This window comes from Perognathus longimembris, chromosome 18 (genome assembly GCF_023159225.1).
Source record: "Perognathus longimembris pacificus isolate PPM17 chromosome 18, ASM2315922v1, whole genome shotgun sequence".
NCBI lineage: Eukaryota > Metazoa > Chordata > Mammalia > Rodentia > Heteromyidae > Perognathus > Perognathus longimembris.
Window position 1 is genome coordinate 33,586,407 of NC_063178.1, and position 6,281 is coordinate 33,592,687.

Genomic DNA, 6,281 nt, shown 5'->3' on the forward strand with positions numbered 1-6,281 from the left:
GGCACAGCTAACTGTATGGATAATTTCATATGGCCTGGAATGTGATAAAAATGCAAATGGCCCTTGGCTGGAAAACAGTTCATCACCTCTGGATGGAAAAAGAACCAAAGTTAAAAGAAAAACAATGTTAAAGGAGGAATATCTGCTCTTAAAAAGAAGCAAGCCCCAGGTGTATAAGAGGGCCAAGTATAGCGCAAGTGGTATAACTCTTGCCTGGCAGACTTGAGGCCCTGGTTCAATCCCCAGTATCAAAAATAAGAGAAGAAATATTATATAACGTAAAAGCAAGACCCACAGCATAAAAACCATTCATTTTAGAGTCTTCCAAAAAACAACAGGCAGAGGGACACTAGGCCACTTAGACCTGAGGCAGTTCTATAGAGGCATGTACAGAGTACAATGAACAAGCCTCACACAAAAAAAGAGGAAAACAAAATCCTTCATGTCTACAGTAACACATGACTATCAATATAAAATATACATTCTGGATATTCCTCCTTTAAAATAAATTATCAAATTTCAATTTTAAAGCCTTCTGTTGAGCAGCACAGGCTATACAGATACACAACACCGGCATTCTAAAATGAGGAACTGTAATTCTCATTTAAAATTAGCAAGCTGGTGTTTTTACCCATATGTATGTACATTCTATTTCCATTATAAGACACTTAGTATCCTTCTAGTGGTTCACTTTCATCAACATTACATTTAAAAATCTTGATTTGTTTAGTGCTACTGCATGGTGGGTTTCATTAGCATTGAAGCATACATTAATAGGGCAACTTCATGTAATGTCAGAACTCATTCATAGCCAGAGGAAAATGTCTGACTTTCAAACAAAACCAGGATAGGTCTGCACAGTTATGATCAGTGAACTACTAGAGAACAGAATAAACAAAAAAGATACTTTTTTCTCTCATCAGTGACCATTCATAATTTTGCCTTTAGAGACCTGGAAAAAATTGTCATCTTTGAGTTTCAAGTGTTCTGGGGAATCCAGTAGTCTTTTAGTTTCCTCAATATCCTCTTGAATTGCCACAATGAGTGACTCTAAAGAATCGAAGTTCTTTTCTGGTCTGAGGTAGCCAACAATGGCTACATTGAGGATTTCCCCTTAGAAGTCTCCTTTAAAAGTATGCATGATGTGGGTTTCCATGGACTTTTTCAAGTTCTTATAGTACGGGTTCCAGCCAATGCTCACCACCATTTTGTGAACATCTCCGCTTCCAACACTGGCCCAACCGTAATAAATGCCGGTGGATACATCAGCTGGGAGATTGTCTACTACTTGCTCAGGAAAATTAGCCATGGGAATGCCGAGCTGCTTGGAGCCGCAGCTGAAGCCACGCACCACCTGCCCCTGACAGAAGTACGGCAGGCTTCTCATGATGTGGTCCGTGAGGGACACAGGTGGGGACCCTGCCCGTGCGTCCGGCAGCGCCGCTGTGGGGGTGAGGCCCAGGCCCAGCGGACCAGACGGGCAGCACCTGCCAGAACCCTGCGGGAGGCCGGGGAGCCGGATGGGCAGATGGACCGCGGGGCTGGGCGGCACCCACGACACGCCGCGGTGGGACCCTCACACTGCCCACCCAACGAGAAGCTTCCAGACAACTTCGGGGGTGCGTCTGCTGGCCAGGAACTGAGGCGAGAGCCGAAGTCAGCGTGGGTGTGGGCCGGGAAGGGGCTCGGAGCTGAGGCCCAGTCGCAAGAGATCCAGCCTGAAGCGCCCCAGCTGCCAGACGCACACTGGAAAAGCTCCACGACATTTTCAACACCACATCTGGTGTCATATTCACCATCTGGGAGCAGAAAACCATTGTGTCCTCTGTTGCAGTGGAAACGCATGGAAATCAGGCAGAGTTTATTCCTCCGTGGTCCCCCCACGGAGGGGCCACGTATTTTGGTCCCCCCAAAATACGCAAAATACGGTCGTGGGGCTTAAACTCTGGGTACTCTCTCTGAGCCTTTCAGCTCAAGGCTAGTGTTCTACCACTTTGAGCTACAGTGCCCCTTCCAAGAAGAGATTTGGGGTACTGGCTTTTTTATCCTACACACAGATTAATCTTGAAACAGTTGCAGGAAAAACTCAGTATAGAAGAGAGAAAATATAGAGAGCATCAAGAGGCTTCAGGGCCCGTCCATGTGAGAGAAGCCAAGGATCTGTTTCAAGGCATAGAATAGAGGACAAGAGACTTGAAAGATTGAGAGCGTCTCTGAAAGGTAGAGAGCTGAAAGTGTCTGGGATTGGTGATAAGAACTTAAAACCACTAGTAGACATACTAGTGATTAGACATACTCAGAGGAAAAGATTTGGAAGAAAACATTGATTTAGATCATTTCTCTTCACTAACAAACATTAAGTGAGAAGAATGAATGATTTTGAGTTGAAATGCATCCAGGTAGAATTGGATATCTTATCTACTCCCACAGTGTAGAGCATAGAGTGCTTAGTGTGTCCGTGTGGATGAAACCATGGGAGTGGTGTGAGCACACTTGCTGAAATGTGGATTGTAGAGAAGGAAATGTTAGAAACTCCAAGCTCATGTGGAGGTGTTAAGAAGTTTCTGGGAACTGAGTGAAGTCCTGTCTAGTTTGTTGGAGTAGGATGGACATTGGCATGTGCAGTGACAGTAAAAAGTTTCTCTCCTGAGTAGAGAACTGTTCAGAATAACTACCAATGAAGCCAGCCTTCAAGTGCCAGCTGTCCTATGTGACTGAAGCCTCATCTTGAACAACAAAAAAGCTAATGTGTCTATAAAGTTTTAGGAATCCAGATGAATTTTGTTTTTATTACTTCTAACTGTTCTCTTGAACTTAAATTTCAGTGCTATGTTGTTCTTGATTGATATCATAACCTTATAATCTCCAAATATTTTTGTTTAAAATTTCTTTTAGTATTTCTTTCGTTTATTCTCTGATTACTCAGACTTGACCTAACCAATAATATAATATGTTTATTCAACCTATGCCGGAGCCAGCCGGCAGTGAAAAGGGAATCCTGAATGAGGGGGGTGAGGATTAAAGAAAAGGAAAAATACAAGACAAGAGAAAAAATACAAGAGGCAAAGATGGGTTACGGGAGGTCTGCAGCTCGAGATTGTAACTAAAGACTGCAGCCACGTTTATTCTTAACTTCCAGCTTATATGCAGTTTAGGAACCAGGGAATGGCATAGGTTTGCTAAAATTCAAGAACACAAAAATGCTTTGAAGTTCGCAACATCTGATGGCAGTATAGACAGGATGAAGTTGATTATCATAGGAATGGACTCCAGTGGACATATTAAAGCAATTCCGGGTAGGGGCAGAGTTACTAGTAAACAAATGTCCTTGCACTTAGCATATCCTTGTGATAGCAACACAGCCAGAGGTCAGAATGCAATTAGCTGCTGGCTCTGCTCCCAACAAACCTATTTTGTTTCTATATCTAAATGAGCTATTAAGTATTTTAAAAGCTTACATATCACCAAGAATCTTCTTTAATACCACCTATCAAAAAGAGTGATTCCTTAGATATATTTATTTTGAGTTTGTCTCCTGTAAAATGTTTTCTCACAGAGGGAACCAGCATGATGACAGAACTCCAGCTGAGATGGCATTAAAAGAGGAGAGTTGAAGTTTAATGGCAGAATGCCTATATAAGCATACAAGGCTTTTTTTTTTTTTAAGTAAATACCTAATTTTTACATTCTCAAGTCACATCATCATAACCATCATTTCTGTATTAGTTGTCAGAAATGTAGACTAAGACTTCTCAGATGCCAGATAATGCCTGCCACCCTTAAGAAATGTCAAACAATATTTCTGTATACCTATTTACCAGAAAAGACCAGAAGTGTGGTTGGGAATATGGCCTAGTGGCAAGAGTGCTTGCCTCGTATACATGAAGCCCTGGGTTTGATTCCTCAGCAACACATATATAGAAAAAGGCCAAAGTGGCACTGTGGCTCAAGTTGGCAGAGTGCTAGCCTTGAGCAAAAAGAAGCCAGGGACAGTGCTCAGGCCCTGAATTAAAATCCTAGGACTGGGGAAAAAAAAATGAAAAGGCCAGAAGTGGTGCTGTGGCTCAAGTTGTAGAGTGCTAGCTTTGAGCAAAAGAAGCTCAGAGCCAGTGCCCAGGCCCTGATTTCAAACTCCTGGACTGGCAAAAAATATCCTAATAGAAGCTCCTTAAATATTATTTAAATTATATCCCATTAATTAAGCAACATCATTCTGCAGGTTGTGAATATGAGCAGAGGGAAAGTGCCTGCTGGATTAAGGGTTAAAGTGAGCAGCCTGCCTGTTCCGCTCTGCTTGCCAGATTTTTGGCTCATGGAGCATCTTTCTGCAGAGTTACTTGCCTTGACTTCCTTTTGAGTTGGTGTCCTTATTCCTATGTGAAACATAGGAGGATGTGTCATCCGGAGCCATTTCTAGCAATAGCAAAAAAAAAAAAAATCCTTACTGCTTTTACCCATTTTGTTTAATAGATATACTTTTATTTATTTATTTTTGGCCAGTCCTAGGCTGTGAACGGGCCTGAGCACTGTCCCTGGCTTCTTTTTTTCTCAAAGCGAGCACTCTGCCACTTGAGCCACAGCATCACTTCTGGCTATTTTCTGTATATTTGGTGCTGAGGAATCGAACCAAGGGCCTCATGTATATGAGGCAAGCACTCTTGCCACTAGGCCATATTCCCAGCGCCAATAGCTATACTTTTAAAGTATTAGACCCTGAAGCATTTCAGACAAAAGTTATATGAATTTGTTTATGCCTTTGTTTATGCATGCAGAGTATTGGCTGTAAATCTGCTTGCTGTTAGGAAGGAGGGCAGGATGAAGGAGATGATTTTGTTGCTCTGTCTTATTTTTTTTCCTGTATAGTTACCCAGTGACTCTGTAAGAAGGCATCATTAAAGCTATGTAAGGCTCAGTAGTCTCCTAGGTACTGGGTATGATAGGGTTCTGACCTGAACCATTTCTTGGTCTCCAGTGGCAGCCCAGAGCTCTGTGTTGGAGATGACAGTGGCGCTGTTATTGATATAGAGTTCACTGGCTCAGATGCTGGGCATGTGATTGTATCTATATTTGAAGTGTACTGGAGCTTGAGGTTGGCCTGCTGCCTTGTGGTGAGCTCACCATACCATCACTGCAGCAGGACTGCCGCTGCCTACAAGGAAACCCTACTGAAATGAAATATATACAGCCTGCTGGCATGTGTTAAAGAGCTCTCTTGTCAAGAGGGAAGAAAATTGTTGGAACTAGCTATCTTTTCAGAGCAGTTTTGAGTGCCCAAGTCTGTTCTGTTTAGGAACTTGAAAGTTCTAAATGGCCAGCGAAAAAAACTTTTTCAATGAAACTGCTTTCTATTTTCAGGTAGCCTTCTGCTGATACTTTCTTTCATGTCTTAGCCATGTTTCCATCTCTTCTAATCAAAAGTAACAAGGCTAAGGATAAGAAATAGGGTCTCTGAAAATCTTTGTCGTGGTCTAGCTGGTTAGTTTCAAACTTTCATACTAATGTGAAGTTCATTTGTTCTACTACTTAGTGGAGTTAAACTTGCCTGGCATTTCCCTTCCTGCTTTCCTCGAAAGGGTTACATATGTTTAAATTATTAAAGATTATTTTCTGAGTTAAGATTATATTCTGAATTAGTTAAAAAATCAACTTAATTCTGTTAGTAGATATCAGATGAAAACTTTCTCTGTCAAAGACTGCACATGGGGGGGGCTGGGAATATGGCCTAGTGGCAAGAGTGCTTGCCTCGTATACATGAGGCCCTGGGTTCGATTCCTCAGCACCACATATACAGAAAATGGCCAGAAGTGGCGCTGTGGCTCAAGTGGCAGGGTGCTAGCCTTGAGCAAAAAAGAAGCCAGCTACAGTGCTCAGGCCCTGAGTTCATGGCCCAGGACTGGCCAAAAAAAAAAAAAAAGACTGCACATGGAGGCAGACAGTAAGACTCATTTATGAATTTATATACTTTAAAAGGTAGATAGTATGATTGTAAAGGCTATCCTACAAATTCTTACATAGCTTCACCTCCCAGTGCTGTTATTTCTGGAGTTAGATAATTCAGAACAGAGCTCTTGGTTTCCCTTCAAAGCATTAACTGCCCACTCTTCTGGTGCAGTGTTGGTTGTAGGATGGAATAGCCAGGCATTGCCAACAATCCTGACAACTCTACTTAACATGGAGTTCAAGATATGTTTGTCTTCTAAAGCCAATCTTGCCAAGGGAAATTTATGTGTGTTCTGTGTCATGGACATTCAGACTGTGAGAGTAAGCTACAGAAAGTATTG

At 42.2% G+C, this 6,281-nt stretch overlaps 1 pseudogene; it reads right to left on the reverse strand.

Annotated features, from left to right (window-relative positions):
• Positions 1-678: 678 nt before the first annotated feature.
• LOC125367211 lies at positions 679-1,402 on the reverse strand (annotated as a pseudogene).
• Between the last annotated feature and the right edge of the window lie 4,879 nt (positions 1,403-6,281).